Genomic DNA, 17,484 nt, shown 5'->3' with positions numbered 1-17,484 from the left:
CGGGAGTCTTCTGTTCCAGCAGGGGTGGTCGCAGCAACTGGACTCCTGCAGTTGGCTGATGTGCAGGCACCAAATAGCAGGGCACGTGGCCAGCAGGCAGGCAGCAGTAGATGGCTTGTGTGAGGTGGCTTAGGGCTATGGGAGGCAGGAAAATGGCCTTCTGGGCAGGAGCGTGGTCTTCTGTGTGTTGTCGGGTGGCCAGCTTGATGCAGAGTGATTTGGCACGTGAAAAACAGAACGTCAGTGTGTAATTCGATGAAAGGGCCTTAGATCATAAGCGTGTAAGTGACGTCATGCACGCTGGTGTTTCCCTCGGTACGGGTGCATAGTGAACCCACATGTGCAAAAACAGCATGTGAATGTGTGTAATTCGAGGAAAGGGCCTAAGCGCGTAAGTGAGTTAAAGGTGAGCGCGCCCCAGCAGTTCGCTGTACATGCTTTTTGTGGAGACCGACGCATGTGTTGCTACTTCTTGTGGTTTCACGCGCCATCACTTCACAGCTGATCGAGGACATACGTCTTATTTTGGTGGGGGTCTTGCCTAGGCGTTTTTTTCTTTTCCACGCTAGTCAGACGGTGAGTCACGCACACTATTTTTCCCACTGCGGGTCCCCATGTGTATCGCTTACCCATTTTCAAGGTCATAGTAGCCTCTGTGTCCCATGCATACATGTTTTTTGTGTCCCTGGGTGCCACCGCGTACTGCGGGAGGTTAATTCTCCACATGTGGCCTATCGGGGTTGCATGCACGGTTTTACTGCAGTTTTGGTGGGCCTGAACATTGCGTGACCCGTCATTTTCTCACTGGGATCAAATACAGCCTTGCACGCGCACACGGGTGCTGTTTACATCTAGTACCCCACCCCTTTCACCCCAATTGCACAGGACATTTGTCGTTTACACCTCCCATTGGCACTACTACATCTGTGCCATGGTTGGGAGGCCACGAAAGGTGAGGGGCGCCTTAGTTGGGCGTCCTCCAAGTGGTGGGCATGGTCAGGAACATGGCTGGAGTGGCCAGGGAGTAGGGGGACTCCAGGGTGTCCATGGTGGCTCCAGAGGTGGAAGAGGAAGGGGTGGCCATTTTGGCAGGATGTTCTGCCACATGTTGGTGCAGTCATGCCACCAACCCCTGTGGTTCCGGGAGATGCAGCTCTTGCATCTGACACTGGCACCCATGTGACCCAGCAGTCTGTTTCATTGACTGCCACGGGCCCAAGGGTAGTGGTAGCTGCAGGTGCAGCTGTGGCAACCACCACCCAGGCTCAGGGTCGGCCAGCGCATGTGTTGGCACCTGAGGATTCCCAGGTGGTCAGGAGGCACAAGCAAAATGCATGCAGGGCTGCTCTGACCAAACCACATGTCGCTGGGGCAGTGTTATCATCTGCTGCCCCGAGCAGCCCGGTGTTGGCAACTGCATGGGCAGATGCAGCCAACACCACACCGTCTATGAGTCTGCCAGCCAGGACAGTCTCGGTCAAAGACCTTGGCACAGCAGCTGTTGCTGTGCTGGGTCCAGTCAAGAGCAATCAGCAGCCACTGACGCCTTGTATTCCGGCCTAGTTCCACCTGCCACGGCCTTGGTCCAGTCCACCAGTGCCACTGCCCCTACTGATCAGGGCGGCATTTGCCAGTCAGGGTCCAGACCTCTATCCAAGAGGACGAAGGGAACCCAGACACGGCTCTGGCTTCCGGCACGTCGAAGAAGAAGCCTTTCGGCAAGCAGGAACTGGACTTCCTTGTGGGCTACGTGTCGGGAAACGAACGTGAGATGCTAGTGTGCCCAAATTGTCATACTATGCCTGCCCAGCGTTGGGACCACTGGAAGCATGTTGCAGAGGGTGTAGCATTCGGACATGAGGTACACACAGCTCAGGACTGAAAAAAGCATTGGGATGACCTCCGACGCTGTGCTGAGCTAAAGCGTGCCTCCAATTATGCCATGACTCTGGTGACTGGCAGTGGGCGAGCACCTGAGGAGGAAGAACTCAATCTGCACAAGGTGATCGCTGCAGAGTTCATTCCGGCAGAATTGGTCGAAGGAGTGGGAGAGATGCTGGATTATGATGGCCTATCCGGTGAGTGTTGTTGCGTGTTTCTCCAGCCCATGTGTGGTTTGCTTGTGTGATGTGTTGTGCTTGACTGCCACTACATACTATGTGTAGATGGTTCTCATGTGCGAGTCATGCAATGCTTCACTAATGTGTGCCTGTTGTGATGCATGCTGGACATGTAGAGCAGACAGGGACTGTCCTCATCACCACAAATGCACCCTACTCACATGCTAGTCACCTGGCTGCCCCTCCGGTCCATGTTCCAGTTTACTGACCATTCTGCATGTAGCCTGGGGTGTCTTTCCATTCAGCACTTGGACTATGTCATCGCATGATTGACGTGCGTGTGTGTTCGGCCTGCATCCGGGTACTCAACGCGGGCATGCTTCATTGCCCCTCTACCCCCTGCACCTCTATTTCACCATGACACTGGTGGGTAACATGTTGGACTACTGCAATGGCCTGTTCCACGCTCCTGTGTACATGCACACTTCCCACTGCCAACCTGCCAGACACATACTGTGTGGTGCATCCTTTGTCCTTGATGCAGGGTGTCTGTGCAGATGGCAGATGCTCCCCGGGGACATGCCTGGCAGTGTTTGACATGAAAACGTACTTGTTGATGTAGATAGTTGGTAACGTACACATGTTCTGCACTGCACCCACCCACTTCTGAGCCATGTTACACCGTTTTACGTGCCTACTCGCTGCTGCAATGTCAAAGTGTACTGGCATGTATGTTCAGATTGTCATCCCTTCACTGTCATGAAACACACGGGCACAGGTGCATCCTGTGACACATGTACTCTGTGTTGGAACACACTATTGGGTGTTCAGCAAAGTTGATTGTTCAATCTGCGGCCTAAACTAACTGGTTGTAGCTGCTTGCTTTTCTGTATAGGATACTGTTCATATTCACCATACGGGTGTATATGAATATAGGTGTATTTGAACACTTTCACATATACATATGCAAGCAGCTTCAATGTTGTGTAGTGCAACATTGCAGCTTATCACTTATGTGTGTGTGAAAGTGTTTATTTACACATGTGTTCTCTGCAGCTTTTTTGTTGAATGACTAATATGTTGTTATTGAACGTAAATTCTGCTATGATTTCAGCATTGTGTCCGTTATGTTCAACTGGCACATTCCTGAAGGTGGACTGTCGTGCGGTCCGTGTATGGCCAGGCCCACTTAGCTAATCTGGTGGATCCTTGCTGTGATGATTTGACACACTGAATAATGTTTTTTGGCCCATTCAATGCACAATTTGCAGTATCAGGCCCTTAGGGGTGTTCTGGATGCTTCATGGACCGGCAGCTCGGACCATACTGGGTGTTATGGTCCTTCATGCCTCGTTGTAGGCCCTTGCTTTGCTTGGGACATTCACTATGTCTACATGGCCCATGATGGCCGGTACGGGCCAAGCTGCAAATGGATGAAGCTATATTGGTGATGATGATTTAGTGATGCATGTGTACATGCATATTATGTGTGTCATGGTGTGTTTTGAATCACTTGCAGCTGTGGCCATTTGGCTGTTCAGACATGCTTATGGTACGTGCCATCTCTTTGTTGCCATCTGTCATTCCTGCCTGTGATATGTGCCTGTCAGAGGTGGTGTGTGATGGAGGTGATATGCTACATTAAGTACACATGGAGGCTTCGCAATTTACACGCATCCATTTCTGCTTTGGGATGCCATTGCATATCAATACCACTGGATGCATGCCAGAATTTCAGTTGGGTGTGATATGTCTGATTCATGTGTTGGCTGTTGATGTGATGTCTATGTGTGTGTGGGTTATGTGCTCTGACATGTGTACTCATGTTTTTTTTTTCACGTTACAGGTGATGACGCAATGGAGCCCGAGGATTGTGATGTCATTCCACACACAGGGTTGCTATTACATCAGCAACCCGGCACAGTGGGGGTCATGGGGTGGTAGACCACGAGAACCCACTTGTGCTCCAGACCATCATGTCCAGGGCTGGCAATCAGTCAAGCTTGGATGATCACTCTGGGCACAATGTTGAATTGGATGAGCGTTATGTCCATTCATCATGGACGGTGCCAATCTAGCGAGGAACACTGCTCCTTGGGCCCCGCGGGTGTCATGTCTGGCAAAGCGGTGGCCGTACGCCACCGGGGTATACTGAGTGTGGGCAGTCCATGTATGCAAATTCAGAGCAATAGGGGGCAGCTATTGATAAGATCGCTCAGAGCATGAAACTTGTGGCCCAATCAGTGCTTCCCCCTTGCTAGGCAGGTGAAGCTCCAGCAGTGGGCAGCGAAGTCCAACGGCCCACTCACTCAGGCTGGGCATGGCGGCCTCAGACAGGGCACACAGGGCTTGAAATGGTGTCTCTGTGTCAGGGCTTGCTGCTCACACAGAGGCACACATGGAGGCCCTGAGGGATGACCATGAATCCCTCAGGGCCTGGGAATGGGGATACATTTTTACTGGAGCCCAGAAAAGGGCAATTACCGGGTCTGCCAAGGTCGGCATGACCCGGTCATTGCCCTTTTCTGGGCTCCGGTAACAAATAATTACCGGCGGCAGCCGTGCCCTTAATAAGGGCATGGCTACCGCCAGGGTCGTAATGAGGCCCTCTGCGTCCGTTTAGAAGCTTGCTTAACCACCTTTTTTGGATAACCTCTCTAGAGACGTTGTTCATACAGTACTTTTGCTTGTGGTTTGTAGTCACTGGTCTCAGAATAGTCTCCTAAACCATAAACATTTCCAAAGGGTAAGTTCTGCCGTAAAGCTCTTGGATGGTAGCTGTTCAATAGTAATAAAGAGTTCCGATCAGTCGGTTTTTTGAAGAAAGAAGTCTTCAACCCTTCATCTTGCACACAGATCCTCAAATCCAGAAAATTAATCTCCTGGGTTCTACACTCTAAAGCAGAGGTCTTCACACTGTGGGGCGAGTCCCCCTAGGGGGGCGCGGCCGCCTCCCAGGGGGAATGCCAGAGCCCAGCATGAAATGTGTAAAATAAATACATATTTCTTTTTGGTTTTTTTGCAGGATATGGGCAGGGGGGGCTCACATGGTCGGACTGGACCATAAAACAGCTCAGGCACCAATGAAAAAGTGTCCCACAGTTGCAAATGGATATTCATTCCATTAGGCACAGAATGTTTTAATAGTACCCAAGGGGGTGTTTTTTGTTAAAATGTAAGCAAATTGTGATATTAAAGAATATTTATTAAGCAACAATGGTCAAAGCTACGAGCTGCATAGTGAAGTAACTCATCAAACTGGCCCACATTGGCCAAAAAGAGTGACCCATTTTGACTGGCCTACACTAGCATTTTTCGTGTTTGGTACGGGCATTGCCCTAATGCCCTATAGGCCAGTCTGAGCCGGGCGGCTCATCCCTAATGGGCTCGTCAACTCAGTGGCCCACTCACCCATTATGATGGAGCCGAGGAGCCAGCCCAGTGAAACACTGAGTACTCCCTCAGCTGCTTTTTCCAGCTGAGGGAGTGCTCCTGGGCTGGCTGAACTGTCAAAAGGAAACACTGTTTCCCTTTGAGAGCACAGTACCCCTGCCGCACATGCTCACTTTGCCAGCCTTACATAGCTCATTGGAAATGCTGGCTGGGGCAGTGCATGTCTGTATGTGTGAGGGGGAGCTCCTGCACCTCCTCGCACATACAGACAGAGCAAACTGGAGTGGGGCATTTCAGCACCCACGCGCAGGTCCCTGCAGAAGGTACATTTATGTTCATTTATTTTTTTATTTAAATAGTGTATGGATGCATGTATGCCTGTGTTATGAGTGAGTGTATGGTGATGGGTGCTCGTATGAATGATATTAATTGCTGTGTGAAGGTGTGTGCGTTTGTTTTGGTCCGTTGAGCTGATTTTCTTTATCTATTATAGATGTCCAGTCAAAAATACCATGCTTTCCCCCTTCGCCCCCCAGCACCAATTGTAAACTGTTTGGCTTTTTACGAATTTTATTTTAAATGTATGCTAAAAAATGCAACATTTTAAACCATTATTTAAAAAAAAAATCACGGTGGAAAACCCCCCGAACCTCACTTGATTGGTTCGGGCTCCCTCGCTGCGCTTGGTCACTATGGCATTTTTGTGGGAAATATTTATTTCCCTCCACTTAAAAAATTCACCAGCTCCCACTGGCCCTCAGACTGTGTTGGGAACAGGGTGGGGGGAGGCCAGGGTCTGTGATGAGGTGGAGAGAGCCCAGGGAAGGGTAGGAGTGGGATGAGGGAGCCCAGCGACTGTGATGGGAGCAGGTGGGGGAGCCCAGAGACTATACTGGGAGTAGAGTGCGCTGACAGTGCAAAATAGTTCATAGCCGATTGTACATACTGTCCAAAAAAGTTTGAAGACCACTGCTCTAAAGTAAACCTCAAATTGGGGTTCCTCTCATTAAGACAATCACAAAAAATAATACATTCTGAGCAACTTCCTTGAAAAATCATAAAAACATTGGGCCTCATTATGACCCCGGTGGCCACGGTATGAACGGTGCCGGCACTGTTCACACCGTGCTGCCACATTACGAGTTTGCTCGTGGGTGGTGGTATGCATGTCTGGTCTGGCCAGACGTGCATACCGGCACCCGTGAGCAGACCAGGATGCTGACAACGGACCTGTCATTAACAGGTCCATTGTTAGCATCCTCCCCATTCCCATTGAGCCCTATGGGAATGGTGACGTACCGGGTCCCAAAAATGAGAATTAGAATTACTGTGCCTGCAAAAGTCAGAATGGCCCGGTAATTCCCTTTTTTAGGGACCCGGACCCGGACACGGTAATGACGGCATGGCTACCTCCAAACTCGCAATGAGGCCTATTGTCTATGCACATTTCCATACACAGATTTGTTTCAAGAAGGGGTTGTGCTCTGGATAAACATGTACCTTTTCAAATTTGTCTACATAAATGTTTGCCAGGCTTGCAGCAAATTTGTGCCTATGGCGGTCACGGATATCTGCTCATAAAAGTCCTCCTGATACATGATGACATTCTTTGTCAGGGCTATTTCTGCTAGGTGAAATATCAAAATAGCTGGAACATCCCTTTACCCGAAAGTAATTGTTGATTCGCTGGTAGAGTAGACTGGACTCCTGTGGGATTCTATGTCTAAAGTTATAGGTATTTGAAACGCAGGGTCTTACCTTATAGCTCGAAGTAGGTTCAATATAGCTGTGGAATCAACATATGTATTGTCACGTCATTGTGCAGTGAAATATTTTCTTCAGCTTATGGAAATTATTTGAGTACAAATATTTCTTGTAATCAAAGACATTTACTTTTCCCTGCTGTTTATAGTGCACACCTAATTCATTAATAACATAAGTACTCTCATTTCCATCTGAGTATTTTGGACCTGCGAAAATCATCTTAGACGTCATTACAACCCCGGCGTTAAGGGTTAATGACGGCGTTAACCCTTAACGCCGGATTCCCACTTTAACGCCTGCTTTTGGCAGGCGTTAAAGTCCATGGCGCTAACCCGCCATGGTGCTATGGGGCAAAAATGGGAATGGGGAAGGGAAAATGGGAAATGGGGATTTACCGCCCCACTCACCTTGGAATGTGGCGGTAAATCCGCCATCCACCATGGTGTAAGCATAGTTTACACCATGGTGGTAAAGTTGGTGCACTTAGCACCAAAGTTGTAATGACCTCCCTTGTCTCTTGATGTGCCAGGTAAGAGCCTCACTGCATCAAAATGTGATATACTGCACTGAAGGGTTGGCCCCTACTCTGTCCAGGACCCTGGAAGTATAATGGCAAGAAACAAAAAAGTGTCCTGGCTGGAAAGAATCTTTTTAAAAAGGAAATTAATTCCTCTAAGTGTATTGACTAGTTATTGCTCCACGTGCATATAACTAGTTTTGGTAGTCTTAATTATACTCCAGGTTTCCGTCTTCTACTTTACAAAAACACACACATGTTTACATCAGTGTAATTTACGTCCTTGTGTCTGGCGCAGTATTTATGATGCTTGCATTTTGCCCAAGGTTTTTAGATATATCGAAAGATAGAAAACAGAAAGACAATTAGCAATAATAAATACAACACATATACAGGGTATTTCATGGAATCAAGCGCAGAAGTGGCACACGCGACTGACGCACAGAGGGAGTGTGTGTCAGCTTGCGCCAGCCATGTGCGGCAAAACCCTTTTTGACGCACCGCATATTCATGGATTTAAACATCCATAACCAGACGTGGCGCAGCATGGTGCAGTGACCCTGCAGCAGTGCCAGTTAAGCCCCAACTCCGCCCCGTGCGCCAAATCCCCTACATGGCACAAAGGTCAGTGGACTAGCAAACAGCCCCCCAACAATGAAATCGCGCTAAAAACGCCACTCGGCCCTCACACGACAACCCAATCGAATGTAAAACTCCTCATGCACCCCTACAAATACGCGTACTCTGCTCGCGCCAGCCCAATCACGTGTAAAACTCCACACGCACCCCTCTGAATATGCATACCCCGCTCGTGCCAGCCCAATCGCGTGCAAAACTCCCCATGCACCCCTCTGAATACGCGTACCCCGCTCACAGCAGCCCAATTGCGTGTAATACTCCCTGTGCACCCCTCGGAATATGCTTACCCCGCTCGCGCCAGCCCAATGGCGTGTAAACTCTTGTACCCCGCTCACGCCAGCCCAATTGCGTGCAAAACTCCCAGTGCACCCCTCAGAATACGCGTACCCCGCTTGCATGAGCCCAATCGCATGTAAAACTCCTTGCGCACCCCTACAAATATGCGTACCCTGCTCACGCCAGCCCAGTCGTAATAAAAGACTCCCTGCAAACCCCTCAGAATATGCATACCCCGCTCGTGCCAGGCAAATCGTGTGAAAAAAGTCCCCCCATTGGTGTGGGATGGCTGCGGGTCATGGTTTGGGTGTATGGGCTGCCTGCAGGGCATCGTCAGGGTGGATGGGCTGCCTGCGTGGCATGGGGAGGGTGCATGGTCTGCCTGCGGGGCATGGGGAGGGTGGATGGGCTGCCTGCTGGGCATGTCCAGGGGTGATGGGCTGGCTGCGGGGCTTGTTCAGGGGTGATGGGCTGGCTGCGGGTCATGGACAGGGGTGTAGGGTGGTCCTCTGTGGTGAGGGCTGCCTGTGGGTCATGAACAGGAGTGTAGGGTGGTCCCCTGTGGTGAGGGCTGCCTGTGGGTCATGGACAGGGGTGTAGGGTGGACACCTGTGGTGTGGCCTGGCTGCAGGGGGTGCATGTGGCTCCTCACCACACTGCTGCGTGAATCTGGGGGTATGCGAGTGATCTTTCCACGCGAGTTCGCTGGCACAAGCGGGGTATGTGTCTTCTGGGGTACGGGAGTGAGAATTACACGCGATTTCACTAGCGCGAGCAGGGTACGTCTATTCTGGGGTATGCAAGTGTGCTTTACATGTGATTTTGCTGGCGGGAGCGGGGTACGTGTATTCTGAGGTATGCGAGTGAGAATTACACGCAATTTGGCAGTGTGTGCCCTCCCGGGTGTGAACTCCCCCCACCCAATGCTCCACAGGCAGCCCACACCACAGCCCCCCCACTCCCCTGGTCATGCTCTGCAGGCAGCCCATCCACCCTGACCATGCCCTGTAGGCAGGCCACACCACAGGTGACCACCATACACCTCTGGACATGCAATGCAGGCAGCCCACACCACAGCCCCTCCAACACCTCTGACCATGCCCTGCAGCCAGCCCATCACCCTTGGACATGCCCAGCAGGCAGCACATCCACCCTCTCCATGCCCCGCAGGCAGCCCATCCACCCTGACCATGTCCTGCAGGTAGCCCACACGACAGGGGACCACCCTACACTCCTGGGCATGCCCCGCAGGCAGCCCACACCACAATGCCCCCCCATATACCCCTGACCATGCCCTGCAGCCAGCTCATCACCCCTGACCATGTCCTGCAGGCAGCCCACATGGCACTATGCACTTGTGATCCCCAACACAAGGCCTCCACCAGTGATGGGCACCTGCCAGCAGGCCCTGACACATGTCCCTCCACCCAACCGCCATAGAAGGCAACCTGCCAGCAGACCCCTGACGCATGTCCCTCCACCCCACCCCCATTGATGGCAACCTGCCAGCAGGCCCTGACTCACGTCCCTCCACCCCGAGTCATGTCCCCCCACCAGTGACGCGCACCTGCCAGCAGTCCCCAACACATCTCCCTCCACCCCACCCCCATTGACGGCAACCTGCCAGCAGGCCCCGACTCATGCCCCTCCACCCCATCCCCATTGACGGAAACCTGCCAGCAGGCCCAGACACATGTCCTTCCACCACACCACCATTGATGGACACCTGCCAGCAAGCCCCGACTCATGTCTCCCCAAACACCACATCATAACAATATAGACCCATGGCCCTAATGCCAACCCAGATCCCACCCCCCATCCCCAGTACAAACACGCAACCATCCACTGCACCTACTCCCTAGTAAATTACCCATGCCATGATAGTCTGAAAAGAACCAGCATACCCATGAATAAATGTCCTACAGAACCACACAGTGGCAACACATGACTGAGCCAATGCTCATAGAGACATGCACGAAACCAATGAGAGTAGACCACACCAATAATGAAGACTCATGAAATGTATTAAAAAGAAAACAAAATGACAAAATGAAAACCACACATGCAAATGAAGAAATAATTAATACAATATGAAAAAGAAAGTAAAATCCAAGGAAAAATTAACATCCAAGACATGAAAAATGAAAAGTGGTCCATCGCCAAAGTCCATAGAAATTAATGAAAAATTGAAAAGCATGAAAAAAATTACTCCATGTGATGAAATAAAGAAAGAAAGTATGTACATGCCCGGAACTATTTACATTGAAAGTCTGAAGGGTCCAGGATCCCAAAACAAAACAAAACCTACAAAAAACCCTATGTAAAACACAACCATATACAAAAAGTGGAGCAAAGTGTGTGTACTCCAAATCATTAAAAAAAAATTAAACCTAAACCTAAATAACTATATACAAAGGCGGCGGGCTAGTCCGACAGCTCACTTTTTGATGTCCCGAGCCAGGGCATCATCAAACTCTATGTCGATGTTCCGGAGGCGGGCCTGTTCCCTGGCCTCGAGGTGTGGCAGGGATGCAGCCCTGGCATCCTCCAACTCCCTGTGAGTTGCCTCGAGGCACTCAGCCTGCCTGAAAGCCCGCTGCATGGAGTTCTCCACCCTGACCATTGTGAGCCGTGCCCTCTCCGCCCGCCACCGCTCTGCATCTATTTGCTGGCCCAACCACTGCCACACGGAAGACACTCCCAATCCTGGGTCCTACTGCCCACCAGCCAATGCCTGCCCCCGGGATGTTGATGGCCCCGAACCATGATGGCTCCCATACTGAGCCTGCTGCTGCCACCAAATGCAACTGCCTCTGGCACCAAAGTGGCATCCAGGCTGATGGAATCCTCTGGTGCCGCCGTGCACGTGCCCTGCTTGTTGATGCCTGCACGTCCTCCATTTGCTGGGGTCCAGTTTGTGGGGTGGCTACCCCTGCTGGACCTCCAACTCCCGACTGTGGCAGGGATGTGTCCTCTATCAGCCTGGCCGGTGGCTCAAGGGCAGCTCCACAGGGGGCCCAGGTGATACTTGGGCAGGAAGATGGCACGGAGGATGACTGGCGCATAGGGGTTCTGTTGAGGAGGGGGATGCAAGAAGATCCAGCACACTGAGGAACCCAGTGACGACAACCTGTCCTAGCAGTTCGATGTGCCGGAACAGGTATTCAAAATGATGTGCATTGTCCTGACGAGAACCCTGCACATCATCCCGAATACCACATGTGCGCAACGCCAAACCAGCTAGAACAGGCTCAATCTGGTCACATATTGCCACGGCCGCAGTGAGAGGAAGGCCAGTTGTTGTTTGCGCATCCCCTCCCTGAAAATGGGTCTGGTTGAAGGCATCCCTGCTGGTGCCGGATGATGCAGTCACATGATCGGGGACAGGATTACACACAGGAACCTCTGCGGCGGCCTGTGCTGCCTCTTATCCCTGCCCCTGAACTGCACCACTAACACCAGTGTAATCCCCCCTTCCAGGCCCTGTGCGTGGGGCTGTCACAGCCTCCTCCTCAACCAAACCCCCACCAACCTGGATGACTCTGTGCCGTCTTCCTCCATAGGCCCCTGTGGGGGCTCAGCTGCCCCTTCTGCTGCCGAGGAATCTACCTCCAACCTCCACCTCTTGGACCTTCCCTCGGCAGCTGTGGCCATGGATGCGGCACCAGACTACTCACTACCGGAAGATATCAGTACCTGGGCGGGGAACTGGCCCTTGCGTCTCCGGCTAGCGGTAGCTTCACTGCCGCTGTGCTCCACAGCACCGTCTCCGCCCTCTTCATCAGTCGACGGTGCAGACAGGGAGAGATAGAACACAGGCATCAGGGCACTGTACAATCGTCTGATACACACATGACAGTTTCACATGAGTGGCAGTGTCAAACTTCACAGATGGCATCGCACTCCCCAACACTCATATCATTTTAACCCATACACATGCACAAATAAACTGGTATCGTGCAACAGGCATCAGCATCCATACACACGTAACTGGATGAACAGCCAAAGGTTGGCATAACGTCACAAGCAACATGGGGAGTTTCGATCACATGCGCCCCCCCACCAGACAGACATGCATCTATACATCTCCTCCACCTGTCACAGTGTAATCATCGGCAACTAAGTCAAATCTGCCAATCAGGTACCACATGTCTGGGTGACATGCATCCATGGCATACCACAGTCGTACACATGTCAAACACACACATGTACGTCGTGCACGTACATGAAGGTGGAACCAGCATCCATGTGTCACACCCCAAGCATGGAATAGTACATACACAGAAATCCAAACATGTGTGCATCTCCACATGTGCATCACACATGACTGCACTCACATGCAGCATGGGCATGTCCCTGCACACACGTACACACACACACACACACACACACACACATCAATACATGTGCCATGTCAGACATATGTACAAGCTGCACACTACTGCCACTCCTCAACATACACTGTGTGGAATGGGATAGCCAAGACACTGACTGTTCGACTCCAGACAGGTCTGCCTCTCCAGGACCTGGTGGTTAAGCACTGGGTCGATGCATTCCAGGACCCTCATCTGGTCGATGGAAAGTTGGACCTGGCGCCCCCCTACATCCTCTGCACGCAAGATGGGCCAGGCCTTCATGAAGGTACTGGATCTGAAGTCCTTCCAGCGCTTTTGGACGTGTTTGAAGGTGTGGGTGGCCACACCCTCCGCATTGATGGCTGCCAAAATGTCCAACCAGGTCCTCTTCCATCTATCCTTGTTGGGGCACGGTCATCTGAAGAGGGCATCATAATGCCCCAGAACTTGCTCCACCAGGATGCCAACTTCTATGGCTGAGAAGCTGACAGCCCTCTGTCTCTCTTGCTGGGGGTTGCCAGTGGTCTCAGATGGTGTTTGGCCCGACATGGCAACCCCCGAGGCAGGTGTGGGTGGGAAAATGGGTCCTGGGGATGGGCTGTGGAGAGATGGAACAGCAGTCGGGAGTCTTCTGTTCCAGCAGGGGTGGTTGCAGCAACTGGACCCCTGCAGATGGCTGTGTGTCCCACGCATACGTGTTTCTTGTGTCCCTGGATCCCACTGTGCACTGCCGGAGGTTAATTCCACACATGTGGGCTACCGGGGGTTGCGTGCACAGTTTTATTGCAGATTTGGCATGCCTGAGCATTGCGTGACCTGTACTTTTCTCACCCCACCCCCTTCACCCCAATTGCCCAGGAAAATTGTCATGTACACCTCCCCTTGGCACTAGTACATCTGTGCCATGGTTGGGAGGCCACGAAAGATGAGGGGTGCCTCAGTTGGGCGTCCTCCACATGTTGGGCATGGTCAGGGACGTGACCGGGGTGGCCAGGGTGGCTGCAGAGGGGAAATAGCCAGGGGTGCGCCACTTCGGCAGGATGTTCTGCCGCATGTTGGTGCAGTGGCTCCAGGAGATACAGCTCTTGCATCTGACACTGGCACCCATGTGACCCGGCAGTCAGTTTCATCTACTGCCATGGACCCAACGGTAGTGGTAGCTGCATGTGCAGGTGTGGCGACCACCAGCCAGGCTCAGGGTTGGCCAGCGCATGATGCATTGGCACCTGAGGACTCCCAGGCTGAATTCAAGGGCAGTGCCCCAAGCAGCCGGGTGTTGGCAACTGCATGGGCAGATGCAACCAACACCATCCCGGCTGTGAGTCTGCCAGCCAGGACAGTCTCAGTCTCAGACCCTGGCACAGCGGTTGTTGCTGCGCTGGGTCCAGTCAAGAGCACCCAGCAGTCATTGACAGAAGTCAGGGCTTCCGTCCTAGTTCCACCTGCCACTCCCTTGGTACAGTCCACCAGCGTCAGTGCCCCTACTGATCAGGGTGGTATTTGCGAGTCAGGGCCTGTACCACTGCCCAAGACGAGGAAGGTTGCACCTCCAAAAGAGGCTGGGATCCCAGACACGGCTCCGGCCTCTGGCACATCAGGGAAGAAGCCTTTCAGCAAGCAGGAACCGGACTTCCTTGTGGGCTGCGTGTCGGAACACGAATGCGATATGCTAGTGGATCCAAATTGCCACATTACGCCTGCCCAGCGTTGGGACCACTGGAAGCATGCTGCGGATGGTGTTAGTGTATTCGGATATGAGGTGTACACAGCTCAGGACTGCAAAAAGCATTGGGATGACCTCCGACGCTGTGCTAAGCAAAAGCGTGCCTCCAATTATGCCATGACTCAGGTGACTGGCAGTGGGCCACCATCTGAGGAGGAAGAACTCACTCTGCACAAGGTGATCGCTGCAGAGATCATCCCGGCACAATTGGTTGAAGGAGTGGGAGAGATGCAGGATTATGATGCCCCGTCTGGTGAGTGTTGTTGCGTGTTTCTCTAGCCGATGTATGGTTTGCTTGTGTGATGTGTTGTGCTTGACTGCCACTACATGCTATGTGTATATGGTTTTCATGTGCAAGTCATGCAATGCTTCACTAATGCATGCCTTTTGTGATGTATGCTGGACAGGTGAAGCAGACGGAGACTGTCCTCATCATCACACATGCACCCTACTCACATGCTAGTCACCCGGCTGCCCCTCCGGTCCATGTTCCAGCTCACTGACCTGTGTAGCCGAGTAGCCTTTGGTGTCTTTCACTCATCACTCGGACTATGTCATTGCACGACTGACGAGCATGTGTATTCAGCCTGCATGCGGGTACTCCACACGGGCATGCTTCCTTGCCCCTAAGCACCCCTGCACCTCAATTTAACCATGGCACTGGTGGGTAACATGTTGGACGACTGCAATGTCCTGTTCCATGCTCCAGTGTACATCCACACTTCCCCCTGCTAACCTGCCAGACACTTACTGTGGGGTACATCCCTTGTCCTTGATGCAGGGTGGTTCACTCGGACTGTGCAGATGACAGATGCTCCCCGGGGACATGAGTGCCCATTCATGCTCCATGTGCATTCCATGCATGCCCCTATGTGTTCTTGGCAGGATGATCATTGTAGTATGTGTCCAGGATTACATACATATCCTGGCATTTGGTCATCCATTCCATGCTCACTCTGGCTCAGTCTGGCATCACACACATGTTTAGGGTTTCATTATATGTGTGGGGCACAGGCCTCCCACTGTTTCCGGCCCCCTGACTCTGTTCAACTGGTGTAGTGCCTTCTGCATGAATGGGTGTACTACTGACGGTTCATCATGTGTCCTGCTTACTGTCTCATTCTCATCTGCTGTGGTATCATTTGACTGAGATAATGCAATTGATGCTAGCCATCACTTTCTGCCAATACACAGTTCTCTGGTCAACCTTTCATTGCCATGCAATGGCTCCCTGCAGTTTCACTAAGGGGGGGGGGTTACCTGTAGCCATGCAACGCAGTGCATAGACATTGCACATGATGGCTGAACTTGCCCTTACACTGCCTTCATATTTAGTGATTGAAATCATAACGTACTTGTTGATGTAGATAGTTGGTAATGTACACATGTTCTGCACTGCACCCACCCACTTCTGAGCCATGTTACACCGTTCTACATGCCTACTCACTGCTCCAATGTCAAAGTGACTTGGCATATGTATTCAGATTGTCATCCCTTCAATGTTATGAAAAGCACTGGCACAGGTGCATCCTAGCGGGTGTTTAACAAAGTTAAACATCAATGCATGTACCATGTCAGACATATGTACAAGCTGCACACTATTGCCACTCCTCAACATACACTGTGTGGAATGGGATAGCCAAGACACTGACTGTTCGACTCCAGACAGGTCTGCCTCTCCAGGACCTGGTGGTTAAGCACTGGGTCGATGCATTCCAGGACCCTCATCTGGTCGATGGAAAGTTGGACCTGGCGCCCCCCTACATCCTCTGCACGCAAGATGGGCCAGGCCTTCATGAAGGTACTGGATCTGAAGTCCTTCCAGCGCTTTTGGACGTGTTTGAAGGTGTGGGTGGCCACCCCCTCCGCATTGATGGCAGCCAAAATGTCCAACCAGGTCCTCTTCCATCTATCCATGTTGGGGCACGGTCATCTGAAGAGGGCATCATAATGCCCCAGAACTTGCTCCACCAGGATGCCAACTTCTGTGGCTGAGAAGCTGACAGCCCTCTGTCTCTCTTGCTGGGGGTTGCCAGTGGTCTCAGATGGTGTTTGGCCCGACATGGCAACCCCCGAGGCAGGTGTGGGTGGGAAAATGGGTCCTGGGGATGGGCTGTGGAGAGATGGAACAGCAGTCGGGAGTCTTCTGTTCCAGCAGGGGTGGTCGCAGCAACTGGACCCCTGCAGATGGCTGTGTGTCCCACGCATACATGTTTCTTGTGTCCCTGGATGCCACTGTGTACTGCCGGAGGTTAATTCCACACATGTGGGCTACCGGGGGTTGCGTGCACGGTTTTATTGCAGATTTGGCATGCCTGAGCATTGCGTGACCTGTACTTTTCTCACCCCACCCCCTTCACCCCAATTGCCCAGGAAAATTGTCATGTACACCTCCCCTTGGCACTAGTACATCTGTGCCATGGTTGGGAGGCCACGGAAGATGAGGGGTGCCTCAGTTGGGCGTCCTCCACATGTTGGGCATGGTCAGGGACGTGACCGGGGTGGCCAGGGTGGCTGCAGAGGGGAAATAGCCAGGGGTGCGCCACTTCGGCAGGATGTTCTGCCGCATGTTGGTGCAGTGGCTCCAGGAGATACAGCTCTTGCATCTGACACTGGCACCCATGTGACCCGGCAGTCAGTTTCATCTACTGCCATGGGCCCAACGGTAGTGGTAGCTGCATGTGCAGGTGTGGCGACCACCAGCCAGGCTCAGGGTTGGCCAGCGCATGATGCATTGGCACCTGAGGACTCCCAGGC

The sequence above is a fragment of the Ambystoma mexicanum genome, chromosome 5p, assembly GCF_040938575.1.
Source record: "Ambystoma mexicanum isolate Mex_15411 chromosome 5p, UKY_AmexF1_1, whole genome shotgun sequence".
NCBI classification, from domain to species: Eukaryota; Metazoa; Chordata; class Amphibia; order Caudata; family Ambystomatidae; genus Ambystoma; species Ambystoma mexicanum.
Note: the sequence above shows the minus strand (reverse complement) of the source record.